Below are 16,331 nucleotides of genomic sequence, written 5' to 3'. Positions count from 1 at the left end.
GCCGAAACCTCCATTCGTAACCTTTCACTATTGTCTTTTTTCAAAAGGGTGAAAAGGAAAAAATTATACCGAGAATATTAAGTTGCATTTTAGTGGTTTCCTGGTCGAGTGAGTGTGATGTGAGTGTAAGATAAAAGATATAAGCATTGGTCTATTATTTATAAAAGTGCTCGTCTGTTAAGTTAGTTGTCTCATCTCTCACTTTTCCTTGCAAAGAGAAATCTTTAGGAGAAACCGATCCAAACATTATACCTATAGTTGCATGTGACACTGTATCACTTTCTATATTAATATAGAAGCCGCATGAGAGTGCAGTATAGTGATTATAAATACCAAGCTCGTTGGACCAGGTGAGCTCCCATGCTTGTGAATGTGAATTTGCGTGTGATGTGAGTGTAAGATAAAAAATATAAGCATTGGTCTCTTACTTATTAAAGTGCTCGTCTGTTAAAGGACCAGTTAACTGAAAAATTTGTAGTCTCCAATTTGGCTAAGATTTAAATCAGCTGTGACAAACCGGTAAAGAATCGTATCGCCGAAAGAACCAACTCTCTAGCGTACGTGTAACGCGTGTTATTGCAATAATAAGCTGTGGCCTCGTGACGTCATAAAGTCCCTCAGTGTGCGCTGGCATAGCGTAATATACGTTGCAAATGTTTATCGTTGTCAATAAAACACCTGTAACTCACTCAAATTTTAGAATTATGACTATTTCCCTAGTTCTCCAAAATCCTTATAGTTTTGGCTATCATCCTAACTAAAGGAATAGCTGATTGGATGTACAGTGCTCACGTCATGATTTTAAACAGTGATATAGGTTCTTGAACAGTGGCGGGTGAATGTACGGTTAGAAAGTTTCTGCTATTACAATTACTTATGTCATATGTGATAATTTTGGATTGTTTTCATTGCCAGTTACACAAGCAGGGAGACTGTACCGATCATTTTTCCCCAGTCCATGAAACTCTAACGAATTTAGAAAGGATCTAGATAAGTAGGAGTTTGTTCAATTCCGAGAGCAATTATATTTATAGCATAGCGAAATTTCTAAGTTTAATCCGCATGGCATGTGTCAGCCAGTATAGGAGACAAGAAGTCTGGCTACTTTACGGCCGTTCCTCTGGGACCATTAGTAGAAGTAGCTTCTATCAGAACAGTGCCATAGGAACAGAATTCCCGCCAAAATACCCGGTCTACCAAATAGTAATACTGATTGGAGCTGAGTGTACGGTGTGCGGTGTGTTTTGAATTAGACTTACGGCTTACCTAGTTGTTATCCTAATTGCATTATCATCGGTACATAACATAAATAAACTACTGGTAAGTTTAAATACCAAGTGCAAACGTGTTCAGTCAATCGACCCACTGAACAACTATAGAATTTCCAAGACCCTATTATTCTTTGGCCATATATTACGGCACGATCGATTGTTAGATGGCTAAACGACCAACGTTAATCTATACAATTCTAAAACTATGAGCTAGCACTTTAATCTAAAAATACACTTTTTATATTACTCCTGATTTTTACATTTCACGTAAAACATTGTCGCCACAGGCTGATCATGGACACTAACAGCTTAAAATTTGAGATAAATGACTTATGAGTTTCTCTAAAGTTAACTCTAAAGTTGTGTAGTCCAGTCATTTATGGACATTTATGGACATTTATGGAAATGAACCCGCAAATGTTCAGATACTCACGAAACTTTGCACAGACTTTCCCGAAGGTATGAATAAACGATTTTCGTTTGGAGACATTTTTTGACCGTTCACCGTGGAGAAAACCCAGGAGGGCCACGCCCATATTGACCCAATAACGTAACCGACCCCTTGCTTCTGAAGGTCGTAGAGACTTCAAAATAGGCTTAAACGAAGCCGCATATGCATGTTTATATAGGAGTTATTGAGCAACACATGGCCTAAAATCCTTACTTTTCGAGAAATTCGCCAAAAATCATTTTGGGCGTGGTGCTGAGCCCATTTTCGATAGGATTGTGATAGAGTCTTTAGACAGGGTGCAAAAGAACCGCAATTAGCATATTAATATATGACTTACGAACAAACATATGCCTTAAAGTGCTTACTTTTTCAGTTATTGGCGAAAAACTGATTTTCGGTTCCAGAAATCATACAAAACTATGGGTATCTGGTAAATTGGGCTATGAAGGCCCTAAAGGTTTTTGAATGTGTGCAAATTGTGCAGAATGGCCATGTTTATATACAACTTATGAAGCAACATGTACCCTAAATTACTTACTTTTCGAGTTATTCGGGGAAAAACATTGTATTATGTCCATTTTCTACCTGTGAAATACAGTCTCACGAGCTCTTCTGCGCGCGTGAGGGACTTTATGACGTCATCGCCAAAATAATACAAACGCTATTTACACGCGTTAGAGAGCAGTTAGAGATTTAGGAATTTCGACTCGTTGCTTAGTTTGCTATTTGTCACAATCTGTCAAAATATGATGATAACTTTTTTTTCAGTTAACTGGTCCTTTAAACGGCTGATCGAATTTAGAGAAACAGCCTGTCCGGACCGACCGTATCAACTTGGATTCAGAAGGGGAGCCCAATGTAACGACCACTTACTCACCTTGAATACCATTATTGAGAAATACACCAAGAAAGAGAAGAAGCGACTTTTCGCCTGCTTTGTCGACTACCGCAAGGCTTTCGATAGCTTATGCAGGGAAGCACTCCTGTTCAAGCTGGGAAATATGGGCATAACAGGCAAATTCTTCGATTGCATCAGCCACATGTACAAGAACTCTTCAACCCGAGTCAAGCTGATTCAAAAGCTATCCGCAACCATTGACGTCACCATCGGCACAGAACAAGGACACCCAATGTCTCCCGAGCTCTTCAAACTCTATATCCACGAGCTCTCGATCAGACTTGAACAAATCGAGGAATTGGATGTACCTTTATTAAACGGTGTAAAAGTAAGTCACCTCCTATGGGCAGATGACCTGGTACTCTTAGCGCTGGATGCGGGCAGCTTACAGAAACTGCTCAATTGCTTGCATGACTATGCTGAAAAGTGGGAGCTGTCTGTGAATATCAACAAAACCAGCGTGATGGTCTTTAACACAAGCTCACGAATACTGAAATGTGCTTACGGCTTCAAACTAGGCAACTTGGACATCGCACCCGTCAGAAAATACTGCTATCTAGGAATCCAATTCTCCCTGAACGGTTCCTTCAAGCAATCGATGAACTTAGGAAGAAAGCTCTTCGCTCATTCTTCTCTCTGAGACGAACTATTGACACGAGAGCCCTTACCACTAGCACGATGCTAAAACTCATTGATAGCTTAGTCAAGCCAGTGGCCACATATGGATGCCCTATTTGGCTGCCATCAACCAACATCGTGAAAGCCATCCTCTCAAAAAATCAAGAAGCGAGTCTTCCCAAAGCAGCAGCAAAAGATGCTCTTGAAACTACTCACTTGAAAATTCTTAAATGGATATTGGGTGTCCACAAAAAGGCAAATAACAACTTCTGCTACGGAGATACAGGTAGAACCCCCTGGACAGTAACCGTCCTCCCTCAATGTATTGCCTACTTCTGTAGAGCATCACAAGCGGTAGTAGGTAACGTGAACACCCTCTTGCACCATACATTTCAGGAACAGAAACAACTGAACCTTACCTGGTATGATGCATGGTCTACTATCATCAAGACGAGCACTGTCGCTAAGCCACACCTACCCCACACCCTTGCGGCTCGTGAACACATACACGAAACATTTGTCAACCACTGGAAGAAGGATCTTCACAACCAGCCTAAAATGTCATTCTACACTGCGGTCAAAGCTGAGTTTGGTGAAGAACTGTACTTACAGCTCCCATGCAGGGTCAAAAGAGCTAACATTGCAAAACTTCGATCTAGCAGTCACGATCTGAGGATTGAGAAAGGTCGCTACACTGGAGATCGCTACAACACAGCACTGAAAACATGTCGCTTTTGCTGCTCCTCAGACACCGACGTCATGCGGTTCTTCGAAGAACTACCATTCTTTGAAACACCTATCCTTGAAACCGAGGACCACGTTATAAATGAATGCCCCAGCTACAACTCCCTCCGGTCCAACCTCTCAGACAACCTTAAAAGCCTCATAATGCTCAAAGAATATGGGGCCATCATGAACTCATTCCATGCTACTGAATTTGGAAAGTACCTCACAGAATCCTTTCACCTTCGACATCCTCCTGAAAAGAAGTCCTAGTTATCACCTCCTATGAAGTCCTAGCAATCACCACCTAACAGACTCTTCAAACCTTCGAAATCCTATGATTAAGTCCTAATCCTCGCTTCACGTCCCCTACTCATCTCCTTCATCGTCCCATCAACTTATGTAGTTTAACATATCTCATTGGACTTGCTTTTATGCACACATCCAGAATTTCTATTAGCATTTAAATTATTATATTTGATTTTATTTCCACTTCGTGATATTGTAACGCGGTTAAATTTTAAGATTTTATTTTCATACTTTTATTCGGCTTTTGTTTTATATATGAACTTATTTATGAATTGATGTATAGCCAAAACGAGTCCGTTAGTGTTCTCCTTGTTAATTTCAAGTTTAATTCCAGTTTAATTCCAGTTTAATAATTCCGTCTCATGTCTTGCGATATAAAGTCCCTGGATTGTGAGAAGTCTGCAGCAGCACGTGTAACAAATTAACAAGTATCAGTGATCATGCATACTCGTATTATCCAATGATGTGTCTAGCCTGCCAATAGCAATCACAAACTAGTAAAATCCCTCTGTTCAGTACCACTAAATTGTTGTTTGCTTGTTGTTTGCTTGTTGTTTGCTTGTTATTATTATGCAAAAGGCTATACTAGCTCGGTGGGACTTCGACAAACTAATGTGTTTTTATACTTTACTTTAGAGCAGACCATTTTGTATCTACTGTTAATCAAAATAATCAACTAGCGGATTGATTGCTGTATCTGTGATAACATTATGCTTAATTTTTACAAATAAGACAGATACTTAAATTCAAATGCTAAAAGCATCAAATACAGGAAAATTGTTACAGTTTAGAAGAATAGTATAGTAATACGGAATCGTTTTAAACACATTTTAAGATTGTAAGCTATGATTACAGAAATCAACTTATTGTGCCCATTGATTAAGATAACAATGAATAATTGTCCTCGTAACCTCCACCCATCAGGTATCACGTGATCACATAGCCATGTGTCTACGCGTACTGCGGTCCCGCGCTACTGCAAGTTAGAGCAAGTATCACGTGATCACGTCATCATTAGAGGTATCTGCACTTAGCACCCAGTTAGCTAATCGCAGAAACCGCAATCTTTAGTGCAATTTTCTCTAAGATGTTCTTCCCATCTTCCTAGGCAGTTTCCTCGCTTCATTGTCAAATATATATTACACATGGTTTCAAAACCCCGCATAGTGTCATATTTATTAACACATGGTGTTGTTTGTGATTGAGCTGAAAAGTTGTAATCGTACATACGCGTTAATTAAAGATTAATTAATGATAAAATAAGTGCATCTCCCACCTGTTATAGTGGGGCTCAATGGGTTATCTAAATTTCTCATAAACTCCAGTTTCACATTAAATACATCCAGAACAATCCTATTCCCAATCAAAACGATACACTAAATTGGGTTACATTGTAATTGGGTATTTTTTGTATGTTTGGTGTAAAAATACCAATGTAATATCGATATCATGTATTAGTAATAAATCGATAGAAATTTGGTATTCGCAAATTAAATCAGATTAAAATAAACCACCATTTTGCTTACCATTAAATCCAGCCACGAGTAGAAAAACTGCCACAATCTTCATCATCATCATCATAGCTCCTTGATATCTGTATTGCGATCGTTATACTGATTTCATGAGTATGAAAGAAAGGTGGTATCGATATGATAATTCAGATTGTGGATACAACGGTTAAGAAATTGTTAACATAATCTAAAACAGTATTGCTCTATGAACTGCGGCCAGAAATGTTTGTTGATAAAACAATTAAAACACACCTAATAAGTTTTTGGCCCTCAAGGCCTGGCTATGCACGAACACCATTTTGCCTCATGATTGACCCCGCCCAACCCTTCAACACTGACGTGTAATTTTTTGCATCATAACACGAATTACAATAGATACCTGTTTTGTGTTGGATATTGTGTATTGCTGGTGCAGAAAGTATAATGATCATTGTTTACTGTAGCCCATAGGGCATGTCGTGATATCATGGATCGCTAAGGTTCAACCATGAGGATCTGGTAGTCCTCCTAATTCTGCGGCCCTCTATGTATCGTCATCTTGCACAACTCCTTAACAATCTTACGTTTTTGGTATGTGAAAATTTGCAGCGAGGTGTCGTACGTCACCTCAAGATCATGTAATTACAGGGAGCTGACCTGCCAGACCTTGGGTCAGAAGTGATATGACCACCATATACGTCATCAAGTAATTAACATTCAAGCTTGAAGCTTGTGGCGTATAATTAGTGATGTGATCCATGGATGTTTTAAATTGAGACAATGTATTGGTTGGTTATAAAATGTTAAATCGATTAATAATATAATACTTCAGAATACAACAAATTACTCAATATCATTACCAAAGTATTTCGCAACAGCGAACAGTACTCACTCTTTGTTGGGTATGTCGTGTAGAGAAGGTAGGCATGACTGTTGATAGAATGCGATACTACTACCTTCTATCTTTCCAGTATATATGTAACGGGTGATTCTCATCAAAACCGACCCAAAATTACTCTACACACTTAACCTATTGTCATTTAATCATTTTTTTAACGATTTGATTTATTTTTGTACAATCATGTAGAGAAGTGGGGCGTAGAATAACAGGTCATCAAAATATATAACTAAAATATAACTTAGAAATATAAAATTAAGTTTATACTGCTAAAAAAAGGCCAAAAACGGGAGGTGTCAGATAATGTTCCACCCGTAACATAGGCCTTTCAGACACTATAACTCATCTTATGATCAATATTTTTTCACAAAACTTTCTGAAAGGCTTATTTATAGGACAGGTAGTACTTCTAACAAGTTTGGAATCTTTATTTTAGTAGATAAGGAAAATTTTAGGCTGATAAAGATCTGGGGCGTCACGCCCGTAACAAACCCGTAACGAACCCGTAACACGTTACGGGTGTAACAAATTCTCAAATGTTACACTCGTAACGCGTTACGGGTGTAACAATTTCTCAAATGTTACACCTGTAACACGTTGTTGGTGCAACGAATTTGTAATTAATGTAACACCCGTACAGTTGGTATCAAAATGGTACCAATACTAGTAGTGTGTAATGTAAGTACGATGTACTGTAGTGTCTGGAAGAGTATATATCTTCCTAGATAGGTATTGATTGAATTCTTCATGATTGAATTTGACACAAGAAGCAGTGTTAGTCTAGTTCAGCTATTCTCCTCGGTCCTCCGCAGTCCTCCTCCTCAGTCCTCCTCTTCAATCCTCCTCCTCAGTCCTCCTCCTCCTCAGGTCCTACCTCCTCATCCTTCTCCTTGGTCCTCCTCCTCAGTCCTCTTCCTCCTCAGTCCTCCCCAGTCCCCCTCCTCCTATCCAGTACTTCTCATTCTCCTCAGTCCTCCTCCTCCTCCTCCTCAGTCTTCCTCCTCATCCTTCTTCTTAGTCCTCCTCCTCCTCAGTCCTCCTCCTTCTCATCCTCCTCCTACTGAGTTCTCCTCCTTCTCCTCCTCCTCCTACCTCTCAGTCCTCCTCCTCAGTCCTCCTCTTCATCTCCTCCTCTTCCTCCTCAGTCCTCCTCTTCCTCCTAAGTCCTCCCCTCCTCAGTCCTCCTCCTACTCCTACTCCGCGCAGTTCTCCTCAGTCCTCCTCCTTCTCAGTCCTCCTCCTCCTCAGTCTTCCTCCTCATCCTTCTTCTTAGTCCTCCTCCTCCTCAGTCCTCCTCCTTCTCATCCTCCTCCTACTGAGTTCTTCTCCTTCTCCTCCTCCTCCTACCTCTCAGTCCTCCTCCTCAGTCCTCCTTTCATCCTCCTCCTCTTCCTCCCTCAGTCCCTCCTCTTCCTCCTAAGGTCCTCCCCTCCTCAGTCCTCCTCCTACTCCTACTCCGCGCAGTTCTCCTCAGTCCTCCTCCTTCTCATCCTCCTCCTCCTCAGTCCTTCTCCTCCTCAGTCCTCCTCCTCATCCTTCTCTTAGTCCTCCTCCTCCTCAGTCCTCCTCCTATCTCATCCTCCCCCTACTGAGTTCTCCTCCTCCTCCCTCCTCCTCCTACCTTTCAGTCCTCCTCCTCAGTCCTCCTCTTTATCCTCCTCCTCTTCCTCCTCAGTCCTCCTCTTCCTCCTAAGTTCCTCCCCTCCTCAGTCCTTCTCCTACTCCTACTCCGCACAGTTCTCCTCAATCCTCCTCCTTCTCAGTCCTCCTCCTCCCCCAGTCCCCCTCTCTCCTATTCAGTACTTCTCCTCCTTCTCCTCAGTTCTGCTCAGTCCTCCTCCTTCTCAGTCTCCTCCTCCTGGGTCCTCCTCCTGGGTCCTCCTGATCCTCATCAGGTCCTCTTCACCAATCCTCCTCTCAGTCCTCCTTCTCCTCATCCTCCTTCTCATTAGTCCTCCTCCTCAGTCAGTCCTCAGTCCTCAGTCCTCAGTCCTCAGTCCTCCTCCTCCTCCTCCTCCTTGTCCTCAGTCCTCGTCTCAGCCCTCATAAGTCCTCATCAGTCCTCTTCCTCCCCACGTCCTCCTCCTCCTCCTCATGGGCGATTTTTCCCCCGGGGCCTCCTCCCCGGGGCTTCTTTTTCCCCCTAATTTTCCTCATTCCCCCCCCTTTTCCTTTGTCCTCCCCCCTCCCGTCCTCCTCCTCCTTTAGGGGGGGGGCCCCCCCCCCAAGGGGGCCCCCTCCGGGCCCCCTCCTATTTAGGGCCCCCCTTCTTCTCATTTTTTCCTCAGTCCTCCTCCTCCTCCCCTCCTGGGGGGCCTCCCGGGTGGGGGCCTTTTGGGGGTCCCCCCTCAGGGGGGGGGGGGCCCTCTTTCCCCCTCCGGCCCCCCTCAAACCTCCTCCCCCTCCTCATCTCCCTTCCCTCCTAAGGGCCTCCTCTCCTTCCCGGGGCCTTCCCTCCCACTCCTCCTCGTCCTTTATTTTCCTCCCATTTTTTGTTTTCCCCCCCTTTCTTTCCTTTTAGGGTTTTCCCCCTCCTCCTTCTTTCTATTTTTCCCTCCTTCCGGGTCGTTTTTTCCCCCCTCCTTTATCAGGGGGCCCTCCTCCCCTTTATCTTCCTCTTTCCCTTCTCCCAATTTTTTCTTTCCCCTCCCTCCTTTATTCTCCCCCAAGTCCTTTCCCCCCCTTTTCCAAAATTGAGGTCCCTTCTTTCCCCCCTCCTCCTCCTCCCTTTTTTCATTTTCCTCATTTTTTTCCAGGGCTCCTCCTCCAAATCTTACTTCCCCTCAGCCCCCCTTCCCTCCCCCTCCTTTAAAAACCCCCTCCTTTCCCCCTCCCCCTCACCCCCCTTCCCTCTTTCCACTCTCAAAATTTGTTCAATTTTATAAATTTTTGTTTGGTTATTGTTTTTCCCATAATTCTTGTTTTATCTGGGGCAAAAATATTTTAAAACGCTTCGAGCCTCACTCGGGGGAAAGTGCTCAAAATTTTTTTGTTTTATTTTCGCTCCCGTATAAAGGAAAAGTTGGGGGGGGGAACATTTATTTTCAGAAATGGGGTTGAATTTCCCCCCCTTTTTTATGGGGATTAAAAATTGAGGGGCCCATTTTTGGGGGCCAAAAAAGGAATTTAAAAGGAGAAAGGGCCCTTTGGGATTAACCGGTACCCCCTTTTTTAGATTGGGTGGGGGGGGCAAATTGGGGGAATTTAAATTTAAATAAAGGTTTTTAAATTGTCCCTTTTTTTGGGGGGTAACCCTTATTTTTGAAACGGAATTAAAATTAAGGGGGGGGAAAAAACGGGGCCAAAAAAAAAAAAAATTAATTTGTAAAATTTTAATTTGGGATTTTTTAATGTTTTTTTTTTTTGGGGGGTGAAATTAAAAAAAGTGAGGAAATGGGTGTTTTTTTGGGGACAAAAAAGTTAAAAGCATTTCAAAAATTGGGTTTTTAACGTGGGGGGAGGTGTTTTGAGGGGGGGTTTTTGTTAAACCCGGGGGAATTTTTAGGGGGTAAAATTTGAATTTTTGGATAGTAAACGGGGGGGTTTGGGGTTTTTTTTGGGGGAATTTTTTTATACCCGGGAAGTGTTTGGGGGGTAAATTTTGTTGGGTTTGGGGGGGAATTTAAACGTAATGGTTAAAACGGGTGTTTTTTAAAATTGAAAGGGGGAAAAATTTGTTACACCCGGGGGGAATGGGGGGGTTTGGGGGGGGGGTTCCCAGAAATTTTACGGGGTAAAAATAAATTGATTTATAATTTAATTGGTTTTGGGGGATTTTTTTGGGTATAAAAAATTAAATTTAAAAAAAAAGATTTAAAAAAAATTTTATTTGGGGGGAAATTTTTTTTGTTTTCCCTTTTAAATGTGGGGGGGGTTTTTTGGGGGGTTTTTTAATTTGGAATCAACTTCCTTTAAGGGGGGGGGGGGAAAATTGATGGGGTTATCTCCTTAATGTTTGGAAGAAAGGGGCTACTCCTTTGATTTAAAAGAAATTAGAAAGAGCCCCCTCCCTTAGGGGGGGTTAGAGTTTGAGCGTAACATGTTTATCTTTATGGGGAAAAAGATTTCAGAATTTTTATGGGGGGTTTTACCCCAAAAATTAAGGGATTTGGGAAAATTTTTTATTCAATTTATGGAACATTTTTAAAAATTTTCGTTTAATTGGGGAAGGGGGGATTTTTGAAACCCCCTTGGGGGAAAAATCCGGTTTTCGAAAAAAGTCCTATGGGACCAAAACCAAGAAATAAAATTTAGGGTGAGGTTAATTTTATGGTTTGGGGCCTGTGGTAAAGTGATAGGCGTATTCCAAACTGGTTTTTCCTTTCGCCTCATTGGGCCCTACCCCGGTTTTTGAATGTAAGTAAAAACTTTCGGGATATATTTATTAAACCCCCTAAAGAAACCCCCAAAATTTTAAATTATGAAAAAAAAAAAAAATTCCAAAAAATCGACCTTTTATAAACTCCCTTTTGAGACCCCCAAAACTTACAAATTTTTTGTCCCTTGGGCCCCCTAAAATTTCCCTAAATTTTTTACAGTAAAAGAGCTTAGAGCTAAATGGGGATGGAAAGACTAAAAAATTTAAACTTAAATGATTTTTTTAATTTTCTCGAACAAAGCTTTCGACTAGCGGGTTTCTAGTCAGTTATGAATGGAGGCAGGGTTTTTGTTGGTGTGTTCTTTTTTCAGTCATGTGACTACGAGATAACCTGGGCACATTGGTAAAACCTGAAGTTTAAGGCATAAGGAACTCTGAATCCGAGTTTAATATATTTCCTCGTGCAATTTAAGGTCATGAACTGTCATTAAAATGAGTGTATAATAATTTTGATATTTGGATTATTTCTAGCTTTCTGGTCAGAAAATAAATCTGAGCTTTTATACGGGTAACCATTTTACTAACACCACGGCATCAACTTTTAAACACGACTTCCCACAAAAACCGTAAAAGATATACAACTTAAAAGTTTTTGACTGGCTCAAATGCTTTAATGGCCTTCAAAGTCAGCATGAAAAATTTAAAAATTGGCCAAGGAATACGAATTTGAGTGCCCAAAAAGTGTTGTCAAATGGACCAGAGAACAAAAAAGGTAAGTGATAAATAGCCTTGAAGCTTATTATTTATAATCACTACTGCACTCTCATGCGGCTTCTATATCAATATAGAAAGTGATACAGTGTCACATGCAACTATAAGTATAATGTTTGGATCGGTTTCTCTTTGCAAGGAAAAGTGAGAGATGAGACAACTAGCTTAACACTTAACAGACGAGCACTTTAATAAGTAAGAGACCAATGCTTATATTTTTTATCTTACACTCACATCACACGCAAATTCACATTCACAAGCATGGGAGCTCACCTGGTCCAACGAGCTTGGTATTTATAATCACTATACTGCACTCTCATGCGGCTTCTATATTAATATAGAAAGTGATACAGTGTCACATGCAACTATAGGTATAATGTTTGGATCGGTTTCTCCTAAAGATTTCTCTTTGCAAGGAAAAGTGAGAGATGAGACAACTAACTTAACAGACGAGCACTTTTATAAATAATAGACCAATGCTTATATCTTTTATCTTACACTCACATCACACTCACTCGACCAGGAAACCACTAAAATGCAACTTAATATTCTCGGTATAATTTTTTCCTTTTCACCCTTTTGAAAAAAGACAATAGTGAAAGGTTACGAATGGAGGTTTCGGCAGAAAAACGTTGATTTGGAGATCGCGTTAGGCAGGTCTGTATATGATGTCATTTCTTCCGTTACCATGCAACGAAAAAGTCGCGCGCGCGAGGATTGCATGCGGAGATGCATGATGTATAAATAGCCTGTGAGCTATGAATGCGTGGCGCGACTGTGTTTTAATGTATATGATGCATGTATATACATATCACCGGAGACTCGCTGGCGGCACAAAATATTGCACGCGTGTGCAATATTTCATATGTCCCCGAGGGCACTAGCCCGAGGAGGACATATTTTCGTATAGCACGGAGGGCCCATCAAGCCCGAGTTTTTTTCCGCCCTCGGGTCGAGGTGATGTGGATTGTATCCACCAGCGTGAGCTTTTTCTTACAGATATTAGTTTTTACTTTAGTTTCTTCAAGATATCCGTTTTTAATTTAGTTTCACTTGTACTTTCAACATGTTTCTAATGAAATTGAACGAACAAATAAAACAGGGGTTACAGTTGATCGAAATTAGAATTTAGAACTTCTCAAGTGTAGTTGTAATGCCACTAATTAGATGATCATTTACTAAGTTTTATAAATGTAAATATATCAACAATGTAATATATCCACAAGTGGGCGTTTATCACGAAGCTTCAGTTTCCAACAATCACAGCAAATGAATGCACAAGATTTCAGAAATTTTACGAGAAAATCATGTTGCTTTTAGTTTAAGATGTAGAACAGGCCAAAATGACTGACTATAGAACGAAAAACCGGCCGCTATCAAACAATGTTTCAGCTCATTGTTTCATGTACATATAATTTTATTGTAAACGATCAAAATATAGGCCCTCTATCCCTCTCTCCCTCATCTCCTTATCTCCTTCTCCCCTCTCTCACTCTCTCTTGACCATTGTTAATAATTTGGCCCGGCGCGCTACTTAGTAGCACTTGCCATCGGGCCATTTCGAGAAGAAAGCTGCGCGCGCTACTTCGAAGAAATTTTGACGAGTAACATCCGTCAAACTCTCTCACTCTGTCCCTATCTTCCTTTCTCCTTCTCCCACTCTCCTTACCTCCCTCTTTCCCTCTATCACTCTCTCTCTTTATCTCCCTCTCTCCTCATCTCCCTCTCTCCTCCTCTCCCTCTCTCCTCCTCTCCCTCTCTTTCTCTCCCTCTCTACTTCTCTACCTCTCTCCCTCCCTGGAACCAGAACAAGCACCGCCAGTCGCCACAGAGCAGCTGCTACTACCACGTGAGTTGTCATTATCTGTTACCAGGGTAATCAGGGCACGGTGGGACCTGTGGAAGCGCATTGCACTAGAGATTTTTCGCGCGCTGAGTGTTGCCAGGCAAATATTTGTAGCGCGATGCACTACTGGGTCGCGCCGCGTATCATATAATTCTTCTTGCAACCACATGCCCGTATGCAGATCGGCGAGATGCGAAGGATTGACATCGTGAATCAAGACAAATACTTCATCATGATTTTCATTGACCACCAGCTCTATTTTTACTTGGCATACCATTAGTTCATGTTTCAGTTTTAAAGAGCAGAATATAATTCTCGAAAAACTGATCAATTCAACATCTGCCAATTCCGCCCACAAAAAGCGGATTGAGACCCTCGAGATCGGCCAAGAAAACTTGACGAAGGCCACGAAGGGAATTGCCAAGTCTGCACTCAACCAATCTCATGCCTCAACCCAAGAACTCAAACACGAGCTTCGCCCCATCGTCGATGCAATTGATACCACAAGCGCTTCTAACAGGACGAGAATAGAAGCCCTGGAGATCAACACTATACAAGCTCTAAATACTGCTGAGCAACCTGCAGCGACCAACATAACTGTGGCACCCAACAGTCCTCTCAAAGTGAAAATCCAATGGCGATAAACCCAGTGCACTCAGTAACAGTTCCAGTAATGCCACAGCACGTCTAGGAGAAAACGAGCCCAAGCAATCAGTGACTTCCTGGGTAAAGGTGGTCGAACAAAGCAACAACAAACGATCCACAGTGGCAAACAAGCAGAACATGAAAAACCACAACGAAAGGGGCTCCAAAGATGATCGACCTACTAAAGAAATGAGGCTGAATCAAGGGAGCCTCATCAGTAGTAATATAAAGCCCCCTTTGACCCACCTGAAAATTTCTAGGATTTTCGACACTTGTAAAAATTTAAGCTTTTAGGGTTTATTCAGCAACCCTTTTTGAGTAGTTTTCCCATTCTAATGTTTTTTAACCTAATCCAAGCTCACAGTAAATATAGAACATTTTAAAAGTTATCCGAAAAACACAGAGTTGACTCATTACTACTACGCCATTTTCAAGCATAGCGGAGGTTTGTTGAGAAAATACTGGCTGTGTTCGCAGTTTCTCGGATTCTGGGTTATCCAGTAGAAACCAGGTCTTCATTTGATCTTTTCCCTTGAGGAAACAAACTTAATTCAATACATTTTTTTTGTTCAGGGAGCAGACTTGCCACATAGGTCCAGGAGTACCGAACGTTTAGGCAGTGTGCTAGGTTATGGAACACACTCAACTAGTATAGGTAGTCTGAGAGTCCGAAAGTCTCCAAAAGGAGATGTCATCAGAGTGTGATCCACTGCCTGACTAACCTGTGAGTAGTTGTTGTTGTGAAACCAGCTTTTTTTTTTGCCGGTACCCTTAAGGGATTTCAAGTCAACTTATAAAATCAAAAAATTCACACACCAAACAATATCTCACTCCCATCGGGCAGAAATTAACCTTTAATAAATCATAGTAAGTAAATGTATAGTCTATAGAATATGCGTATGAAAACTTAGCCTAGTTAAATAAAACCTACTGGTGAGACTTCCTTCACGATTGCTATTCAGCAATGTATGGTCCAAAAATCATCACGGGAAATTATATGAGTAACAATCCCGTTGGCCATACTTCATCAGGTCTCAAAAAGTCTGCACTTCGAGTTGCTATACCAAATTTGAAATTCAGCGAAATCACGCACTTTATTCTAAACTCTTAAACTCAGCCCAATTGCACACAAATCAACAAAGAAGATAACAGATTAATCTGAGTTAATTATCTCTTATATGCATTCACTACACTCAAAACTTTTCCGTCGTTAATATAGTGATACTTCGACGGTTCAGCAGATATTTTCTCCTTTAATTGAGCTACGAGTTTTTTATGTGTTGCTTGTTCCTCTCGGTTTCTATCTGGAGCAACGAACCAGCTGTGGTAGGTTGTACAGAGGGACTTTTTCAAATGATTTGCTCTCGAGAGAGCCTCTTTCACTGATTCGTTACTATTCATAGTCACTTTGATTGGCCTCGGCCTACCATCCTCCCGTTTCTTCACACCGATACGATTAGCAGCTACAACATCAGAGTGGTTATTGTGTTGCAAAATCTTGTCCAGTACTTCATCTGCTAAATCAGCGGGGCACGTGGAGTAGTCCTCCGGAACTCCGTGGACGATGAAGTTCCTGCTCCGAGCGTCGTCTTGAACAGCAGACTGTACTGCTTTCTTCACTGTCTTCAAAGTTGGAGCTTTATTGTCGCAGTTTTTCCTGGCAATTTCGCTCCATGTCTTCATCTCCGTTTTAATCTCAGTTTGAACAGTCTCCTGCACAGATTTTAGCTGCTCTCTCTGCACTTTTATCAGTTCTGACTTAACATAATCGATGGTACCGGCTGCAGATTTGCATAAAACAATGTTACTGATCAGTGATTTGGTTAAGTTCTCAATGAGTTTTGCCATCGTGTCCTTGTTACATTTCATGAGTGCTGCATGATTCAGTTCCTCAAATTTTTCAATATTGACAGCGTTCTTCGCAGTATTTGCAGTATTGACAGCTTTTAAAACTTTTTCCACTGATGAATGCAAAGCTTCCTCTTGTGTGTGTAGATCTGCTACGTTGAATTCCATTGTCAATTGTACAACAAACGGGCTGTACAGCACGGTGCTGTGTTAAAGTTGATAAAACAGCTGATAAGAGACGATTT

At 41.3% G+C, this 16,331-nt stretch overlaps 1 long non-coding RNA gene across 1 annotated transcript; it reads right to left on the bottom strand.

Moving 5' to 3' along the window:
* Window positions 1-5,010: 5,010 nt before the first annotated feature.
* LOC134824923 (uncharacterized) lies at window positions 5,011-5,866 on the bottom strand. The gene is made up of 2 exons (XR_010161469.1): window positions 5,797-5,866; window positions 5,011-5,476 (listed from the first exon to the last, which is right to left on the bottom strand). It is a non-coding gene; the product is annotated as an uncharacterized LOC134824923 (long non-coding RNA).
* Between the last annotated feature and the right edge of the window lie 10,465 nt (window positions 5,867-16,331).

Source organism: Bolinopsis microptera, chromosome 13, assembly GCF_026151205.1.
Source record: "Bolinopsis microptera isolate Bmic1 chromosome 13, MBARI_Bmic_1.0, whole genome shotgun sequence".
Lineage (NCBI taxonomy): Eukaryota > Metazoa > Ctenophora > Tentaculata > Lobata > Bolinopsidae > Bolinopsis > Bolinopsis microptera.
This window is presented reverse-complemented; position numbering and strand designations above follow the sequence as displayed.